The sequence below is a fragment of the Delphinus delphis genome, chromosome 12 (assembly GCF_949987515.2).
Source record: "Delphinus delphis chromosome 12, mDelDel1.2, whole genome shotgun sequence".
Classification (NCBI taxonomy): domain Eukaryota; kingdom Metazoa; phylum Chordata; class Mammalia; order Artiodactyla; family Delphinidae; genus Delphinus; species Delphinus delphis.
Genome location: NC_082694.2, coordinates 48,841,951 through 48,862,675, shown reverse-complemented (window position 1 = coordinate 48,862,675; position 20,725 = coordinate 48,841,951). Strand labels below are relative to the sequence as shown.

At 39.4% G+C, this 20,725-nt stretch overlaps 1 protein-coding gene and 1 pseudogene across 18 annotated transcripts in view; one reads left to right on the top strand and one right to left on the bottom strand.

Moving 5' to 3' along the window:
* The window catches only part of NRXN1 (neurexin 1), a 1,121,172-nt gene that overhangs the window by 646,777 nt on the left and 453,670 nt on the right, over positions 1-20,725 (bottom strand). The window lies entirely within an intron of this gene.
* On the top strand, positions 16,555-17,000 carry LOC132435335 (large ribosomal subunit protein uL24-like; annotated as a pseudogene).

Sequence of the window (20,725 nt, the reverse complement as noted above, 5' to 3'; positions counted from 1 at the left end):
ACTATATGGTCTAGCGGTGGGCCCTGGGCAGGACACATGGGAGCCAGGAAGAGATGCTTCCTAGAGGCAAAAAGCTCTGTGCAGGCGCCTACTTCCTGGGTCCCAATACTGCACGCTCTTTAATGATAGGTTCTGCATGGCTATAGTTGTGTGGACCCAAGAATTCTTTTTTTTTTTTTAACATGTTTATTGGAGTATAATTGCTTTACAATGGTGTGTTAGTTTCTGCTGTATAACAAAGTGAATCAGCTATACATATACATATATCCTCATATCTCCTCCCCCTTGCTTCTCCTTTCCACCCTCCCTATCCCACCCCTCTAGGTGGTCACAAAGCACCAAGCTGATCTTCCTGTGCTATGCAAGCTGCTTCCCACTAGCTATCTATTTTACATCTGCGGACCAGAGAATTCTGATCTCTCTTTTCACTGTCTAATTTTATTGACAAGAGAGTGGAATAACGTTTAGAAAACTAGCAATTTACAAATCCTAAAAATAGATATTAGACTTTATCAATTTTTTTTGGATTATCCAGAATATGTTGCTAGAGGCACATTCTATGAGGGCAGAGCCCACAGCTATTTTGCTTTTTACCCTTTTTTCCCTGTGCAGTGGTTGTTCTGTAAAAAGTGCTCAATAAATATTTATTCAATGCATTAATAGCCATGCTTCCCTATAACAGCAGAATTATTTCATCAGCAAATTTTTCTTTAGAGGCAAAGCATTACTTCCTTCAAATATAACTGCCCTCTGTCATAACCAAAAGTTAAATTGCATCTAAAAATGGTAAATAATGGCAGGTCTTTTTAAAGAAATGGTTCTAACCTATAGACCTTGCTTAAAGCCAGCATAGGAAAATAATCTTTATAAAACATGTGAAAAACAGAGAGGGAGAGAATGAGAGAAACAGAGAGGGGTGGGAGAGGGAGGAAGAAAAGGAGAGAGTAAGAGGAAAAGAAAGAGGGAGAGAAAACAAGTTAATTATTAATAGGACTTACCAGTGCATTCTTCATATACATATTTACAGAAGACTATTTTCTAAAGAGATATCCACCTACATAGAGTTTAAGCTGTGAGGGTGACTGAAAATTTATATATGGATTATAGAATTAGTGTTATTACTTTATAATCACATTTTGTATATTGTTGTTTTTAGTTACTTTAGTGACAAAATTCCTAGTATATTTCTTTCTTAGTCATAGACCTTACTGGCTATTTTTGACAGTGTTATATATTCTGGGGTCTAATGCAAAAAGAAAAAACAGAAAGCAAAAACACAGTCAAAAACACTTAGTAGCACTTTTTATATCTGCATTTCAAACTAAGACCAGTGCATTCCTGATTGCCTTCCTGTTGAATCAAGCTTTTAATCTTCTTTTTTCTCTCCTTATATTGTGCATCTTAGGTCTCCAGAATAGCTTTGGTTTTAAGCTACCTGAAGAAAAAAATTCTTACTTGTAACTTTAAATTCAATAGCCTCACTTTCACTAATTATCAGACACACACACACACACAAACGCTCACAGACACATACACAAACCTTCAACATGCCTCCACATTTCCTTTATATATTCTATGTAAATAGATGCAGGTCTTGCATTGCAAACACTGAATCTGTTTGCATCCAGCTTGGTCAGGAACTGAATGACAGTAGCTCTCTTTTGAAAGCACTGCCAACTCCTCCTCCTAAAAGAAGGCTTTCCCAGTGACCTTTTTATTTTCTCATTCTGTTCCCTCTGGCCTTCTCTCTCCTTACCCCGTTGCCTAGCTCCTCTGTGATTAAGTAGCCATTCTTTGGAGCTGTAACTTGTAAATACCATACCTCTATGATAGAATTTATTACACGCTTGCTAATCCTTTCTGCCATTTTAATAATAAGCTCCTTTTGTGGTCAGCAGCCATATTCTCACCCAGAATTTGTTTCTATATTACCATCATAGCAAGTGATAAGCTACCACCTATTGGTTGTGAATATTCTGAACCATTATTACATTTCCTAATCTCAGCATTTTTTCACTTCCAAACTATTCTCAGTGTGATACTTCACATAGAGAAATCAATGAATAAATAATGCCAGCTGATGAAGAACTCTGAGAATGGTGTGGAGAAATAAGATATGAAATTCAAACTTGTTCATTTTTCTCTGTTACTAGCACAAGTGAAAGATTTGAGATCCCATATAAAATGTTGTTAATATCTGTGAATATAAAATAAGCCTTATCACTACAATAGATAATTATGAGCTTCATATATACTAGCTGAAGATTTATCTGAAAATAGTTAACTGTTAAAACTATTTAAGTGGACTTTTAAGATTGATTTTGCTTTAACATTAGTGCGCAATAGCATTCCATATTTTGGTTCCTAATATCACATGATGCAAGGAGTTCCAGTTTTACCTTAACTAAACGTTTAGCTGAAGAACATTAATAATTAGTTTTATGGGGCTTCCCTGGTGGCACAGTGGTTGAGAGTCCGCCTGCCGATGCAGGGGACAAGGGTTCGTGCCCCGGTCCGGGAAGATCCCACATGCCGCGGAGCGGCTGGGCCCGTGAGCCATGGCCGCTGAGCCTGCGCGTCCGGAGCCTGTGCTCCGCAACAGGAGAGGCCACAACAGTGAGAGGCCCGCGTACCGGAAAAAAAAAAAAAAAATTAGTTTTATGGCTACCCATGGCTAGGCTGAATAGTATTTAAAATACCAATTAATGAGACTATGCAGGATATTATATCTATTGTTGTAACTAAAGATTTGGAACAAATATAAGGAAAACTGCCATAGTATATATGGAATGGTAATAGTATCTGGCTGATATAATTTTTTATAGATGCCCAATAGTATGTCTTTCTGAAGGAAAAAACTAAATTGAAGGCACAGAAATACAGAATAGCTATACTTTATTGGGAAACCCAAGTTTTTAGGAGATGGGAGAGATTGTTAAAACAGTTACTAACCAATAAGCTCATCTATAGTATGCAATAATGTGATCTAGTTACTTTTTTATTTGGGCATTTGTGCATTAGTAGGGATTAAGAACTCTGGCCTGAGTTTCCTAAATCATATTTAAATGTAGATTAAAAGCTAGGAAAATTGAAATCTAAATTGAGCAAAAGAGAAATTATTTTTTCTTAACTTTTAAAAATCATTAAAGGCTAAAATTTGGTGCTACCCATCCCGTGACAAGTTCATAAAGCCTCATCATGAAGCCTCAGGATGACAAGTTCATGAAGAATATTAAAAAGAACACAATGGCCCTGAACATCTCCTATTCCAACATTGAATTCAATGTTCCAGATTTTTCTTGGGTTTTTCCTTCTGAGAGCCCTCTATTTCTCACAAATCACTTTTTAGATATTTGTCTACAGCAGGAGAATAGTGTCCAGGGCTCAGGATATCAGTTCCAGAATGTCATATAGGAAGGGTTAGGGTCCACAATGTTTGAAAGCGGTTGCGTACGAGACTTGTTTTGAAGCTGCATTTGCATAACAAGCTCATAACTTTAAAAATAAAATTTGCTTTGAGATAGCGGCAGCTTCACATGTAGTGGTAAGAAAGTACAGAGAGATGCTACATACCTACTGTTCACTTTCCTATTGCTCACTACCACTAATACTAGCATCTTGAAAAAATGTAGTACAATATCACGACCGGGATATTGACATCGATCCAACCCACCTATCTAATACAGGGATTTCCGACTCTTTCGTACTCATTTGTGTGTGTATCTGTGGGTCTGTGCGTACTTAGTTCCACTCAATTTTATCAAGCGTGCAGGCTCGTGTATCCACCACAGTACTGCACTGTGCGTTACAGTGTACAGAAACAGCAAAATGTGCAACTCATTTTTATTTACACTCTAGATACAGATGAGGAGATGCAAATTGTTCAGAGCAAGGAATTACACTCTAATTATTTTGTTTTGAGGTCACTAGAGAGGTGGCGATGACAATTTTAAGAAGGTTAAATCCACCCTCCCACCACTCACTCTCCCAGACTCGCTCTCACCACTGAGGGCATCTGGGCTTAGCCCTGGATTAGATAACATGAAACTATCACTTCTTTACCTCGAGCACTTGTGGCATTTTCAGACTTCTTTTCCCTTAAGCTGAATTTCCCATTTTGACATGCTCCTTTACAGAGATCGTTCAAGAAATTAATATTTTACTGAAGTCAAATGACCCTAATCTTAGTAACATAAACCCTACTCACTAAATTGTGGGTAGAGTGAAATGAGATGCCTAGTTTTGTATCACCTTCTAATGCAGGCCAGCTGCCATGCAATTTACAGGGCTGGGAGGAAAACTGATTCTCAGCTAATGTCTTCAGAGACTAGGAAGTCTGGGAGGGGACTGATTTCATTTTATATTTTGTGCTGCTAGGGTAGCACTGCTAAATAAGGAAAGCCTGTATTGGATTCCTAAAGAGACCACAAAGTCACAAAGAGTCGTGATCTAATCTGGAGAGTGAGGGTGGGGGAAGTGAGCTGGGAGCTCCACGTATGATGAATATAACAAGATTCACCCAGGTTGCGCTACTGTCACCCAACTTTTCCACAGATGTGCATGCAATATGAAGGAGAAACTAGAAGGAAAATATGACTGGGTTAGTATAAATAATCCCACCACTGGAGACCCGGTGAAAATGTCAGGCACATCCTTGCCTGAGATCTAAATAGGAAAGATGGCAGTGTAGAAACTTTAGATAACGAGAGTTAGCATGAGATGGTTATATTTTCTGCTGGTGGGTTTTTAAGACAATGTTTTGATGTAAAAAGACATTTTCTGCTCCAAGTCATTTGCTTTATATTCCCTCTTGCAATGCTCTTTTCCCAAGGGGTTTGAAAACAGATCTTATTCTTCTTTATATCCCCTGCAGATTTTAGGATACCTAATTGCATATAATAAATATTCAGTAAACACTTAGAGAATTAAATCATGCCTAAACTTCATATTCCCAGAAGAAAACTCATGTCCACATCTTGAAAGAATGAAAAAGGACTTACAAAACAGACCTGAAAATTAATAATTCAGAGATGAAAATTCCCCAAAGCATGGTTCTGGATCTAATTTACAAATTTAGCTCTGTTGTTTATTGATAGCATCCAATCTTCCACTAAATGCCCATACCCACACCCATATACAAAGACAGTTAGAGGAATCCTGATTTTGATATGTTTAGAAAAAAAGAGAATTTAAAGATAATCATACATTAATTCAGCACATTGGTGTTAATCAGTTAATTATAGTCTAAAAATATAATTACTTTTAGTGGTTACTTGATTGACATAGGTAACAATATTATTTCCTCTAGAGATAAAATTGAGAGGAATGGTTTACAAGAAAATTCTAACTCACCAATGTCTCCAATAGATGCTGGAAGAGAAAGCTAAGAGGACCAAAAAATACAAGTGAAGGAAGGATGAAGACATACACTGGGCAAGAGGCTACTCATCTCCCTCTCATGATTATGTCCCTGAGCAGAAGGGCTTGTGTCTTGGGCTATATTCCCAGTTCCTACACTGTCTAGAGCACTGTTAAGACCAAATGCACCTGTTAGAATGGCTATTATCAAAAAGACAAGAAATAACAAGTGTTGGTGATGAGGTGGAGAAAAGGGAACTCTTGCACACTGTTGGTGGGAATGTAAATTGGTACAGCCACTATGGAGAACAGTATGGAGGTTTCTTAAAAAAGGAAGGAAGGAAGGAAGGAAGGAAGGAAGGAAGGAAGGAAAGAAACTACCATATGATCCAGCAATTCCACTTCTGGGTATTTACCTGAAGAAAATGCAATCACTAACTCAAAAAGATGTACGCACCCCTTGTTCCTTGCAGCATCATTTACAATAGCCAAGATATGGAAACAACTTAAGTAACTTAAGTGTCCATCAAAGGATGAATGGATAAAGAAATTGTACCACACACACAGACACACACACACACGGGAATATTATTCAACCATAAAAAATGAAATTTTGCCATTTGCAAGAACATGGATGAACTTGGAGGGTATTATGCTAAGTGAAATAAGTCAGACAGAGAAAGACAAACACCATATGATCCCTCTTATATGCAGGATCTAGTCAAACAAACAAACAAAAAATCAAGAAACAAAACCAAGCTCATAGATACAGAGAACAGATTGGTGGTTGCCAGAGGCAGGAAGTGGGTATGGAAGAAATGGGTGAAAAAAAATTTTTTCATCTTTTTTTTTTTCTTTTAAGTGGAAAATGAGGGACCAGAAATTGCATTAAAAGAAGATTCTGTCTGTACTGGATACTGAGTCTCCACTCTTGCCCTTGTCTCAGAGGCTGCCACTGGAAACAAGATGCTGGTCTTTCAGAACAAGTCCTAAACCTCCTGCCCCTCTGCATTGCTCACTCCAGATTCAAAGTTCTGAGCTGAAGCAACTGCTGGGCTGAGTGGCACCTTTGGGGACAGCTGGGACACATGGCTTCTCTCCATGTAGACTCAGGGTCTCTCCTTATGTGACCTCACCACATGGTCTCTTCCAGACCAAACTTCTATGTAGTGGGGCAGGGCTCCCAAAAGTGCAAAAATTGAAGCTGCCAGACCGCCTTAAGGCTTAGACTTGGAAAGGCCCAATAGAATGCCTCAGAATGTCACTAGACCAGGCCAGAATAAATAAGGAGCTAAAAGAAAAAAAAAGAAAGATAAAAAACCTGAGAAATATTCTTACTTGGACTACACTTTTCAGTTTAATGTGGCAGCATCTTTTATCTATACACACCAAATGCCTGATAATGACTAATCCAAATAATAATTAATACTCGTATTACCACTCCCACTTTTATAAAGAGCTTATTCATCTCTCTTCAAATAATTTAAAGCCAAAAATATTCAACTTGGCCAAATTTCACCTTCCTGTAAGATATGTAAATGATAGAAAAGATAGATTTGTAGCCCAGTGAAAGAAAACTAAGAGGTTTAATTTAAATATGTCTTCAACAGATAAGTATGTGCCGAACTCTTAAACAAGCGTTTTCTGTGACAATCTCTTTAGGTGCAAAGGGAATCAAAAAGGAAAAATAGGTTTAAAGTGAAGTAGGAGATTTTGGTGGGATCACAAGAGAGGACGTCATGGTTATGAGGAAAAGGAAGTAGCAGGAGTCTCTGGAGGTCTCTTGAGAATGCCAAGCACAGGGCAGGCAGCTGTTTGTCTTAGGCAATAAGATATCTAGCGAGGAATGGTGGAGCCAAACTAGGTTATATTTAAGAGCCCAGACAGGGTACTTATTTATCTAAGAACATACAGTTATTTAGAGGCAGACCCAAGATTATGAACTAGGTACTATAAACTAGGTACGCTTTAGAACTTGGGCTAGGCCACGTTGGGCAATGACATCTTAAAAAAAAAATGTTGTATACATAGTAAAATTTTACTCTGGTATACCATCACAGAAAGGTTATGGTTTTTTTGATTTCTAAAAGTCATAAATTGGGCTTCCCTGGTGGCGCAGTTGTTGAGAGTCCATCTGCCGATGCAGGGGACATGGGTTCGTGCCCCGGTCCGGGAAGATCCCACATGCCGCGGAGTGGCTGGGCCCGTGAGCCATGGCCGCTGAGCCTGCGCATCCAGAGCCTGTGCTCCGCAATGGGAGAGGAGAGGCCACAACAGTGAGAGGCCCGCGTACCACAAAAAAAATAATAATAATAATAAAAAAAATTGATTTTCTATGGGGCTAACAAAATTCTAACCCTAAAAATAGGGCATAAAAATAATTACTTAGCAAATGGAAGAAAAGACAAAATAGGATAAAACAAACATGGCAAAAAGGAAACAGAGAAGAGAGAGGGAAAACCACTAGTAAAACTAACACACAAATGTAGTCTAACTAGCTTCTCAGTTCTTTGTTAACCACACTTTGGGATCTGTCAAGAAAAAAAATCAAAACAACTTATACCTTTAGCGTTGCATTTATGTCTAAAACGTTCATATAAGTACTTACCCAGAAATGCCTCCAGTAGCTTCCAGTTACCTGGCTTGAATCATATGGGTTTAAGTCGCCTACCAGTCCTTACAATGGCCAGCATAACTGATCCCATGTATCTTAATAACTTCATTGCCTGTTACTCACTTTAAAAAACCCTAGAGTCCAATCACAGTAAACTTTTTCCTCCCCAAGGAAGGCGCCACTTTGTATATATTATCTCCCTTCCTCCATTTCTTTCTTCTCTCCTTTCTCTCTGATCCACTTATTTATTCAGTGTTTGTCACCTCTCCCTTCCCCAACCTTTTAACCTGGTTAACCTATTCATCTTTCAAAACTCACTGGTATAAGGCCGAGAAGTCTTCCCTGACACCGCCCTCTGGATCTGCCATCCCATCAGAGGACTAACAGTGGAGTACTGCAGTTACCTGCCTGTTTCCACAATGAACCCATGTTGAGTGAGGTTAAAAAACTAGGTCATGTTACCTCTTGTATCTTAGTGCCTCTAGCATAATACCTGGCATACAGTGTTACTCAGCACATGTCCGAAGGCTAAGCAGCCAAACGTTACTGAGCACTTCCTGTTCACCAAGTATGGTACTGAGGACATTAGGCTTAAGGTTCACAAAATCTAGAAAGTCCTTCGCCACAAGGTAAAATTTTATTTGAAGTTTAAGACCCAGAACAGATAACCCAGCCCTCATGATCTTCCAGTTGTCCAGGCTTAGTCACTCTCCTGGCACATGTGAAAAAGTAAGATAATGATACTCAGAATATTATATTAAAATTACTCTAAGTATCTGTCCCACTGTATTTTGTGTGCTACAGCACACAAAAGCTTCACACAAGCTTCACACAAGCTTCATCTTGACCCCGAGTAACTAGTGATGAGCTGGACATTTGACTGGAGCACAGTCAATGTTTGTTGAATGAAACCATGCAATTGACAATATTCTAATTCTCCTTTTCCCTTTCTAAGTATATGGAAAGAAAAAGTCTACCCAGTGCACTACCTTAATATGTCCTTGAAAATGTCTGATTTAGAGATAACATCATCATCAATCCCCATAGTTAATGGCTTCAAAGATCTCTTGCCCTAAGGAAGTGCTTTTACTTTTGTTCAAGGCAAGCCAACAATTATCCTTTAAACTCAATATGCTAAAAATGGAGAATACCAAGTTTTCTGGGTGACCGTATGTTCCTATATTTCTAGGTCAGCCTTGATCAAATAGTCTCTTCCACGTACCCCATAAATACACTTGTACCCGTCAGCCCGTCTGTCCTGGTTTCCTTGGTTTGGAAAATGTGGTCACCGTGAATGTTCTATTTATTTCCTACCAACCACCCAACATTTATCTTTTATGTTTAACAATATTTAAATTATCTTAGCTCTTTTCTGAAAAAAGTAAGGAACACATGGACAGCTCTTGGCAGAGAAGATGAATATGATGAACTATTCTTATTTTGACGTCAAATGACTTGGAAATGTGCTGGTGGTGGAACAAGGGAGATCAAGTTTCCCTCTGTTAACTGAAGGGTTTCCTCTGACCCAAGGATGAAAACCTAAATGAATGGGTGGTCTGGGCTTGGTAAGTAGATGGTCAGCGTCAATACTGTCACCATAGCTTGATGGGTTGGGTCAATCACAGTATATCTACATGAATGTGAAAGAGAGTTCTTAATCTCAGCCCCACATACAAATGGAAAGGTCAGTGTGTCAAACACAAGTAATAAGTGAGGAATTTAGGATGTTCTTGCGTCTGGCATCAAGCTACAGGCTCTGTCACTTCGGTGTGGCACTGCATTCCTCACACTGGAATAGTGTTGCAAACTTTTAAAGGAAATAGAAAATTCAAAGGTCCCCAAGAATAAATCTACGTACCTCACCCTCTTCCCACAGATTCTGAGCATTCTGGTTTGAGAAATAGTGGAGTAGTAAGTAGTTAAGTGCATGGGTTTTATCATTACACTGGGATTCAAGCCCTCAGTGCCACTTAATAACTGAACGGCTTTAAGCAAGTTAATTAAACTTTCTAAACACTGGTCTCTTCATGTGTAAAATTGGGATTTAAATAAAACAAACATTTTTTTTTAAAACCTGCCCCTAAGTGAAATAAGCCAGTCAAAAAAAAAAATACTATATGATTCCACTTATATGAGGTATCTAAAGTAGTCAAATACATAGAAACAGAAAGTAGAATGGTGGTTAACAGGCACTGGGGAGGGGGAAAGGCAGAGCTGTTTAATGGATATAGAGTTACAGTTTTGCAAAATGAAAAAGTTCTAGAGATCTGCTGCACAACAATAAGAATATGCTTAACACTCTTGAACTGTACACTTATGTTACGGTTAAGATGGTAAATTTTATGTTGTTGTTCTTTTTGTTTTAACCACAATTAACAACAATACCTGCCCTATAGGATTATAGTGAAAATTAAAATTTTATAGATAGATGCAAAGTACTTTACTCAGTACCCAGTAGAGTCAGTGCTCTTTATAAAAGGGAGCTAGTTTTTTTTCAGTGAAATCAAAATTATTAAAAGTATCAAGCACACAGACATTTCTACCTACTCAGTGAATGATTTCCTTCTCAATCAGTGCGTTAGTCGGTTGTTGATGGGGCATCAGGAAAGAGAATCACTGAACTCATTCAGATGATTCATTCATGCTGCCAAATTTAGTGACGATTATGAGTCTTGTGTTTTAGTGAAACATAAAGCAGTAACCTGAGGAAGCACCAGTCTCCTAAGAGAATTCATTCAGTTATACTTGGTAGCATCCATTCAGGCACTCTGGTAGGCAGTGACAATTCCTAAACACCTCTGAGAGCGGAGCCACACAGATTTTCTTTCTGCTGGAGAAAACAGGCTGGTGACATATACGTTACCGGACAGGAAGCCAAAGTCCTTCTCAAACTGACCCTGACCCTTACCCCTGGGATCCACCTCCTCTTACTTACTTTGCTCCAGCCCCACTGGCCTTTTGGCTATTTCTGGAACCCCCCAGATCTGCTCATCCCTCAGAGTGTTTGCACTTGCTCTCTGTCTGCCCAGAATGATCTCCCTCAATGTGGCCACAGGATCACTCCCTCACCTTCTTCGGGTTTTTGTTCCCATGTCACCTCGTCAGTGTAAAACTCTGTGACCATCTTAAATGAAATTGCTACCCTCTTCTTCTCCTGGCCCAGGGACATTGATTTTTTTCAAAAACACATACTAGCCACAGAAAAATTATATATTTTTAAAATTTGTTCAGTGTCTAGGTCCTTACAGTACAGTCAGTATAAGCTCCATAAAGGTAAAAAAAAAAAAAAAAAAAAAAAAGCCCTTTTCTTCACTACTGTATTCCAACCTAGAATAGTGTCTGGTACATAGTATGAACATATTCAAAATTTTGGGATTGAATGAATGAATATATTGGTCAAAGCCTTATTCAATACGAGTCAATAATGGCTTAACCAAAGGAGTTCTCCTCACAAAGGACATATCTAAGAAATCTTACTTAGCAGCCCCATAGCATGCCTCCACTAAAAGTCGTTTTGCTTTAACCTCAAATTCCTTTCCATTCCAGTGAAAGTGAGAGTGTGTATATCTGTTTTGCTACCCTTTCCCTAATCAGAAGGGTTTCGGATACACAGAAGCGAATGTCCCAACAGTTACTGAAAACGATGTGGGAATTTAGAGGTCTAGGTAGATATGTAATAAAATGTTTTTAATAATGTACTATTATTTTACTTTAATATATATTTATTTTAATATAAATCACCTGTCATTGTAACTAGCTTTATGAAAATACACATTGGGTTCTTAGCTTATGCTAGGTAAATCAAATATTCATGACTATCATTATTATACTTGCATGTGGTACCACCATATTGCTTCTGTTCTGTATTAGGAGAAAGAACTTCCAAAAAGAGAGAGTAGCTAGAAAGAATTTACAACAGGGAGGTGTGCAAGCTGGGTTCCAATGCCAGATTTGTCTTCATCCAGATCCCTGACCTCAGGCGAGACACCATCTCTCCATATCTGGCCGTATAGACTGTGTTTTACTATAAAAACCTTCTTAACTTCTCTGAGCCTCAAGTGTCTCACTAGAGAAATGAACATAAAAATCCTTGTTGCACCTATTTCACAAAGTTGCCCTGTGATTTTGAAAATTGGGACTCATACCCCTGGTGATGTGGTGGATGCTGTTAGGTGGTTCAAGAACTGCATTTAATTTCCAGGTTATATTTATTTGGATGTGTACTTGGAAGGAAAAAGTAATAACTAGCATATTAAAGTTGTAATTTTATGGATAATATTACTTTAAGATGAGATTAATTTCAAAAGTAAATTAAGTTTAAATGGAAAATATTAAGTGATAATATAGGTAATATATAAATATGGTACAATTATGAATGTGGTAGATAAAACTGAGGTTTGGGAAAGTCTTGTGAGAATCAGTTGTGATAATATGTGAATGTTCTTTTCAAAGTTAACAGTGTCAACCATGGTAAGATAGTATTAAATAAATGTAAATGAAATAAAGTATTATAATGATTATTCTGGTAGAGTTATCTTTTCTTTTTCTCTCTCTTTTTTTTTTTGAGTGCCTACTATGTTCTTGGCACTCAATAAAGATGAGGCATTTTACCTGTAAGCAAAATCCCTACAAACAAACCTGCTGGAAGCTGGGGCATATCACAGTAAACTGTTTCCCCACATCTCACATCCAGGCCATAAATCCAGTTCTGCTGATGCTAGACCATGCTCTAGCAAAGCTACAACTTGAGAAATGACATCCAGAATTCAATAGGCATTTTTGAAAACCAAAAGGCAAACCTTGTAAGTGAGGAAGCCGCTCTTCACATGTTCCTCATGTCCCACTATGCAGTATTGTGAAAAAAATAGAATTAGAGCCTTACTGATCAATGCTGAATAATAAAAAATAGCATTGCTAAACTCAAATAATAACTGTGGTATTGGGTCTTTCACAAAAAGGACTCAAAGAATCTGTACCTCATAAAACCATATATTTTAATGGCAGTGTGTAGAATGAGTATAATCCGTATAAAAATGTGAGCACGCAGGAGATGTACGACCCTGGGGTGCTTGCCGTCTACCTTGTTCCCCTTCACATATTCCTTACCATACTATGTGCCATGGTTCAGATACCATATCTCCATTCTAGCATGTTCTCAGCTACTTACTGGTTTTTCTGCATTCACTTATTTTCTCTTAATTTTCTCAGATTAATCAGAAATTCATCCTATCTGTTCTGAAAATAGACAGGTGTCTAACTACTGCTGGTTCTCTAGGCATATGTCTCTCTCACCCATTAGACTGTAAACTCCATGGGAAGTCAGAAACCATTCTGCTTTATACCCTGTCACATCCAACAGTACCTGGAATATAGCAGATTCTTCACAAATGTGAATGAACGGATACTCTAGTGAATAGATATGTTTATGCAGCACCTGTTATATGCCAATTACTATGTAAGGTTCATTGCTGCTCAAGTATTGAGTATAATAAAATAAATTTTAAAACTTTACAAACTTCAAAGGCCCTTGTAAGTGTGGAATGTTTCCAAAGCATTTTCAATTAATTCTAAAAATCAGTTATTCACATGTAGTTTTAAATCAGAACCGTTAGATAAATTCTCAATTGGAGATTTTATCAAGATTGTATTTACTATTCACAAAGATAGAATTTTACAGTGCTATGGTTACAAAATGTGCTTGTACAATACATGCACTGTTTCATATAGCTCCATGAAATGCTGGTTCTTTATAACATTGCCTGTGAACTACTTTCTGTGATGCCGTTGTATCTATGAAACAATCCAGAGTATTCTGTTAGTATACATAGCTTTTCCCATGATCTGAACACTTTTACATCCCTAATCCATGAGAACATGGGACATTATATGGCATTCTCCTGGACAACTGGCATTAGCCCACTATACTCTAAATATTCTGATTTCCTGTCCTGAATCGAGGGTGTTCTGTACCAAACATGGTTTCTTCCATAGAGGTCTCTGTTTTTGGTGAACAGTTTTGACATAACGGCTGACAAAATATGTGCAAAGGCTAGTAGTGATCAATGTGCTGAAAAGAAGCAAAGAAAGGGTCCACGGCGCTTTAGGGGTTCATCCAACAATCTGGTGGGGAGATAGTATAGAGGCAGCACTTTGAGGACAGAGACTGAAGTTGTTCAACATTTTATCCCCAGCGCTAAGCTTGATTTCTTGTCTAAAGTCACCACATTAATAAATGTTTGATGAATGGATAAAGGGAAAAAATAGCTACATAAGGTAGGAAGGGCTATTCAGTATAAAGAGTCTGAAGTTCTCTCTTTTTATAAACAGGACACTCAAGGAAAGCTCTTCCATATATACATGTTTGACTCAGATCTTTAAGGAAAGACAGATTATGATCTACAGAAAGGGGAAAGTAGGACAAAAGATGACAGTGACGTAAGAAATGTAGGTCTGGGGAAGTTCTGGGTTATCTAATTTTAATTATCACGATGCCTGTGATTTCCTTGCTCCTTGATGTTTCTCTGAATCTTTTTCCAGTTCCTTTCCTTGCTATTATGATTCTGTCCTGCATTCACAGCTCTTCCCAAGGGGGCTGACGTCAGCGAGGGCTCAGTGCTGTGCTGGGGAGGAGCGAGTCTGCTAGGTGGGAGACAGCATCTTTCTCATCCCTCAGCAGATGCCCCAAAGCTGAGCCTGGAAGCATGCCCCAGTTTGCCTGTTAAACACGAGTCAAGTGCCCTTCAGCGAAGATTCAGGCTTGGCTTCCTTCCCTTGGCTATTAAGCTACATTCCCACAGAATTACAACATGTCTGAGGTTTCTAAAACCCTTTGTGTGTATCTCAGACAGTTATTTTGCTGGATCCAAATTTTGACCTTGGTTAAGCAGGCCTCAAATCCTTTCCAACCTTGCCCCTGAAGGTCCAAGAACACATAATAAAGGAGGGGATAAGAATAACATCTATAGCTTAGTGACCACTTATCATGGACCACTCCCTGTGCTAAACATTTTGAATGCAGCATCTCCTTAACATAAGCCCTGCCTGCTGGCTACAACAATTACTCCTATTACCTCTATTTTACAGATGAAATAAAGAAACTCATTCAAGTTACACAATCACTAAGTATTAAAGCCAGATTTGAGACTCCGGCAGTCAATTTCCAGAGTTTTCAAGGGCAAGGGCAAATGACACTAGAAACACATAAACAGGCCTAAAACGACAGCATGTAAACTGCCACCTGCCTACGGTGTACACACCCCAGAAGAAAGAGGGTAGTGGGTCATCTTCTTCATGCGCTTGGGTAGCAAGTACGTGAGCCCAGAGAGCCTCTGTGAGATGTAACAGACGTTCTAAAAATGACAGCACAGGAGGGTTTTCTGAGCTTGTGGTGTCAACGGAATCAGGAGAGGTGACTTTGGAAACAGAGCTTGCTCTCGGTTCAGGGAGCAAAGAGCAAGAAGACTTCCAGGACTCGTCCAGGTTCTCTCGGTAACCAGGATAGAGAGGGCCACAGGTTTCAGAGCACAGACTGTCCGCCTCTAAGACCGTGTAATCTGTTGTGTCAAGCTTGACCTTTTGGATGCTTTTTTTTTTAAACAGGAACTTAGTTCAGTGGAAAGGATGCTCATAGCGAGAAACATGTGTGTGTGGTGTGTACATGATCACAGAGGAATTTAGAGAAAGAAGTCTGGAAAAAAAACGTCATCTAAGTGCAGAGGACAAAATTGCACCAAAACACCAGCATCAGGAAGCTTCTCATGAAGATGGGGAAACAGAGCACGTTCCTGGGGCACATCCCAGCCGTTCCTGGGGAAGGCATCCCAGCCTAATGGGCCAAAATCAGTGTAGTGATCAAGACTTGCCAGTCTTAAAAAGCCCCTGGCCTGGTCCAAATAGAGCACATTGTTTTCCTCCAGCTCTCCCTCAATGCCCTGCCCTCAGTCATTTCAAAATGAAATTATCTAAGATCAGATTGTTTGTGCTGTTTATTTGAACATTGCCATGTTTTTTTTTGTTTGTTTGTTTGTTTTGCGGTACGCGGGCCTCTCACTGCTGTGGCCTCTCCCGCCTCGGAGCACAGGCTCCTGACGCATAGACTCAGCGGCCATGGCTCACGGGCCCAGCCGCTCCGCGGCACGTGGGATCCTCCCAGACCGGGGCACGAACCCGTGTCCCCTGCATCAGCAAGTGGACTCCCAACCACTGCACCACCAGGGAAGCCTGAGCCATGGGTTTTTGATCAAGTGTTACTTCCTGAGCCTTATAAACTAAAGCATAATTAGGTGAGTATTTGCTACGTGAGATACCTAAGGGGATCCATTTTAAGCGAATGCACAAAAGATATGCAGAGAATATTTTCTTCATCCCAATCAGCCCAGCTCTAGCTCAGTTCTTACACACTGACAAATGGATTGGACACGAACCCATGGGGCCTACGTCACCTGGTATCAATGGAAACTTGTATACATGTACTTAAAGAACATGGACTTTCCAAGTATATACCTTTCTCCCATAGCTTCTCTATTAGACAAACTGTGCTGTATAAAAAATACAGGAAGATCACTGAAGCGCCAGCGGCCAAAATGAAATTCAATCCCTTTGTGATTTCTGACTGAGGCAAGAACCGTAAAAGGCATGTCAACGTGCTTCCCACATTCGCAGGAAGATTATGTCTTCTCTTTCCGAAGAGCTGAGGCAGAAGGACAATGTTCCATTCATGCCCATCCGAAAGGATGAAGTTCAAGTTGTGTGAGGGTGCTACAAAGGGCAGCAAATTAGCAAAGTAGTCCAGGTTTCCAGAAAGAAATATGTCATCTACGCTGAGCAACAGCAGCGGGAGAAGGCTAATGGCACAACTGAGCGCGCACGCATTCACCCCAGCAAGGTGGTTGTCACTAAACTGGACAAAGACCAAAAAAAGATCCTTGAGCCTAAAGCCAAATCCTGCCAAGTAGGAGAGGAAAAGGGCAAATATGAGGGAGAAACAGTGAGAAGATGCAGAGATAATCGTATATACAACTTTCATTAAAAACTGTTAAAATGAAAAGAATTTTAAATTAAAAATATAGTAAGACATTCAACTTTTGTCTTTAATACTATCCATTTTTAAACCATGACTCATAAAATAAGATTTAGACAGTAGAAAGGAAAACGATTTATGAATCAAATAGACCCAAATATAGCATCATATTTTTGGAGTAGATCTGATCACTGTGGTTGGTGGTTCTAACAGAATAGATTTTGTGTATTAATTGTACAATGTAATTTTATTTGTTGTTTGCAAAGGGGAAAGTAACCAAATTTCCCTTGACTTCTTTAGTAACATCTACATGTTTGGCCATGTTTTAGAGATTACAGAGGTGTTTTATGTGGCAAGTGATAGTTGTTCTTATATCCAATACATCTATGATGTTGAAAACATGGTGTTGGATGGCACATATTAGAAACCTTAAAGGAAAATAGATATTATCATACACTTGAAGTTGTATGACAACAATACCCTTGGCATCCCAGCCTATGAAACCTATGAAAAGATATTTTTAAAAAGGGGAAAATTGTGAAAAGGAAACTAATAAATAGTGACACATTTCTTTAAAATTAGCAATCTGAGACAATAATATAATTGTTATGCATTACAGCTAAAAATATTTCCAAACTGATAAGGTATACTTGAACTTATAAAAGTATGTTTAAAATTCCTTAGTTTTGTATTTCATATTTGATAACAAGGTAGATCAGGACATATGGTCATATCTATGTAAACTGAAACTTTATTCATATGTCTATAAATTTCCTTGTCCTGAAAGAAATAGAACTATCTGGCAACCTTCAACACCTGTAAGCATCAGTGCGGGTGGGCCATAGAGGGAACCATTTGCTCCAGATCATGAAACATGGAGAAAGACCTTCTGACAACTGTATTAGACATGGTAGTGTGTGTTATGCTAAAAGAGAATCATTAAGCCAAAAAATAAAGCCTTCTAAGACAGAGCAAGGACTGGAGAAAATGGGCTGAGGAATGTCTCTTCCTAAAGACCCACGGGAATGGTATAAATGGGCTGCGTGCTTACTTAATCATTGAAGCAATTATTTATGTTTATGTTTTCGTCCTTGATTCCATTCCGTCTGGCACTACCTGAATCCTAAAAAAGGGTGCTAAACTTGGGGGGGTTCTCGTTTTCCCTTTTCTCCGTCTTTCACCATAGGGTCCTCATCTCCCTTCTTCCTTCCATCCTGTCTCAACATTAGAGAAGACTCATACTGTTTAGGGCTGACCCCTCTGTGATGCTCTATACCAATTTATTTGCTCATTTATTCAGCCAACCTGTATTTTGTGCCTATGTCCAAGCCACTCTCCAAGCACTAGGAGGGATACTCTAATGAATAAGAGAAGACCTCTGCTCAGAAGGAACCAAGAGAAACAATAATGAAGCATCCGATTTGGGTCCAATTTGCACATCCAGGTTGGAAATTCTGGTATGCTGGGGAGATCGAGCATTGGGTGTATATTTTTATGAGGTTGTAGTGGGCATCTTGAATAAAATATAAAGACGGCTTTGGAAATGATGGTGAGACCCTAGTGTGCTGAGTTTAAGACATTCAACCAAGAAAAAGGAACATTTTCTTAGACTGTGATCTGATTTGACAGAAAATATGTTCTGAGTTTTGAAAGCAGGAAAGAATATGGTCTCTAATTAATTGTTTTGAGATATAAGAGATGCTCTGAAGGTTACTCAGTTGTTCTCTGTACTACTTCCTCTCTCTTGCTCTCTCTTGCTTTTTTTTTTTTTTTTGTAGGGAGTGGGGCATGTTCCAAATTCTTTGACTATGATTTATGTGCCAGAGTAAGAAAAGAGGTGCACCTCGCCCTGCTCCTGGCCAACTCCTCACCCCCACCCCTGTTCCAAGTGAGGGAAGCACCTTAGCAAGGGTGTCAGGGTCAACATCTGAGACTATGAGTATGAATAGTTTTCCCTGGCAGACAAATGTAAGATTAATGGAAGCAGATCAAAGAATAGCACCCATGGTGGTCCCAGGAAGGTTGGAAAGACTGTCTCAGAGAATGCACATCACTTGGAATTCTGCCATAGGGAGGAAGGAGTTGAGGGGTAGGCATCCCAGCTATTTTTTCAAGTGAGGGCTTAGAGTCCAGCATCATTTTAATGTCCATCGCTGTTATTAACTGCATTTCTTAATAGTTCCCCTTCAGCCTGCTATGGCATGAACAAAATGAGGCCCAAGAGCTGAAACAATGCAAAAATAAATAAAGGCTATAAAGGAAGAATAAACAACATGCTATAGAAGCTATTATCTTTCCAGCATTTTCAATTTCTCTCTCTTAACGTACCCCTAAAACTCCATAAGTGGTTTCCTATAAGAAAACTAATTTTTCAAAAGCATCTGTATTCCCAGCTAGATTAGAACTGATTTCCACATTTGTTTTGATTTCATAGTTATGATCAGGAGTCAGAAATTTCCCTTCAGCATTAGACTTCTTCCATCCATAGTCCAAATAGTCTATCTCTCCTTCTGACCATTGCCAACTTTCCTCAAAAAAAAAAAAAAAAAAAAAGACCTCTTCTATCTCTTCACTATCCACTTTTTCCTTAACCTCTTGCTATCTGAGTTCTTGGGACCATTGCTCTTTCAGAGTTGCCTCTATCACCTTTTCTCAGATCCTTGTCCTTTCTCAGATCTCCCATGTCTTTTACAATAACTGTTACTGTTTTTCATAATATATGCCATACTATTTAAAATGCTTCTGTTTTGGGGAGCATCCTCTCTTTGTGCTTCTAGGTTGATATACGCCATTTTAAATTGTCAAAATAACCCTTTGTTATCCTCTCTCATTATACAAAAAACTCACATACAAAGAGGTTGTACAATTCGTCAGAAATGCTGGACCCAGGATTGGAGTGCCGATTTGTCTAACTCTAGATCCTTAACTCTCTCCACTCTTCCATTGTGCCTGAACTGGAATGCTGTGTAGTTCACAAAAATTTCATCGCCAACTACTAGAAGAAATGGCTCGGCCAGGTCAAACTTACAAAGAGAAAGATTTGTATCTGGCAAAACAGATGGTGAACTTTGCCGGCTCTCCCTGGGAGGAGGGACCCATCTGCCCATCTGGTTCAGAAGCCTGCAGGGGCCCCACCCTACACGGGACATTGCAGTAGGGATTGCCCTAGTCTGTCTGGAAGAAGGGTCCTGCTAGCTTGCTCCTCAGTCTTTAAGAGGCCTATGGAAAAAAATTCCTAGGACTTGATTCTAAATAAGCAAAGTCAGATGGTGGAGCCTGTCTTGGGAGGGTCATGGTTCTGTCCTAGGCTTGATCTGGGTCTTTGTCCTAGTTGCCTCAAATGAGAATAATCCTCTAGCCACATCACAATCCCTTAAAACTTTGACTGACGTGTCAGCAGGCTTGGTGTCTCTGATATGCTGTAGCGGCCCAAGTGTCTACTTTCAAGCATCTACCTCCTCCTCTCCAGCCATAAGGCCCCCTATCAAGCTGTCCCCTCCTGTGATCTTACCTGTCATTAGGTTCCTGCCCTAGACTCTGGGGTACATCCCTTCCCTTCCCTTCTGACCTCTTCCCTGTCTTCTCTCCCTGCCCTTATTTCTTAACATAGGTACTTCTCGAGGTTCAGGGGTTCCATTCTCTCCCTGCCTCTCTTCTAGTTACCTTCTCCGATGGGCATGTACATTCCCAAATCTTCTATACCTCCTCTGTGTGACTGGCTCCTAATCTTTCTC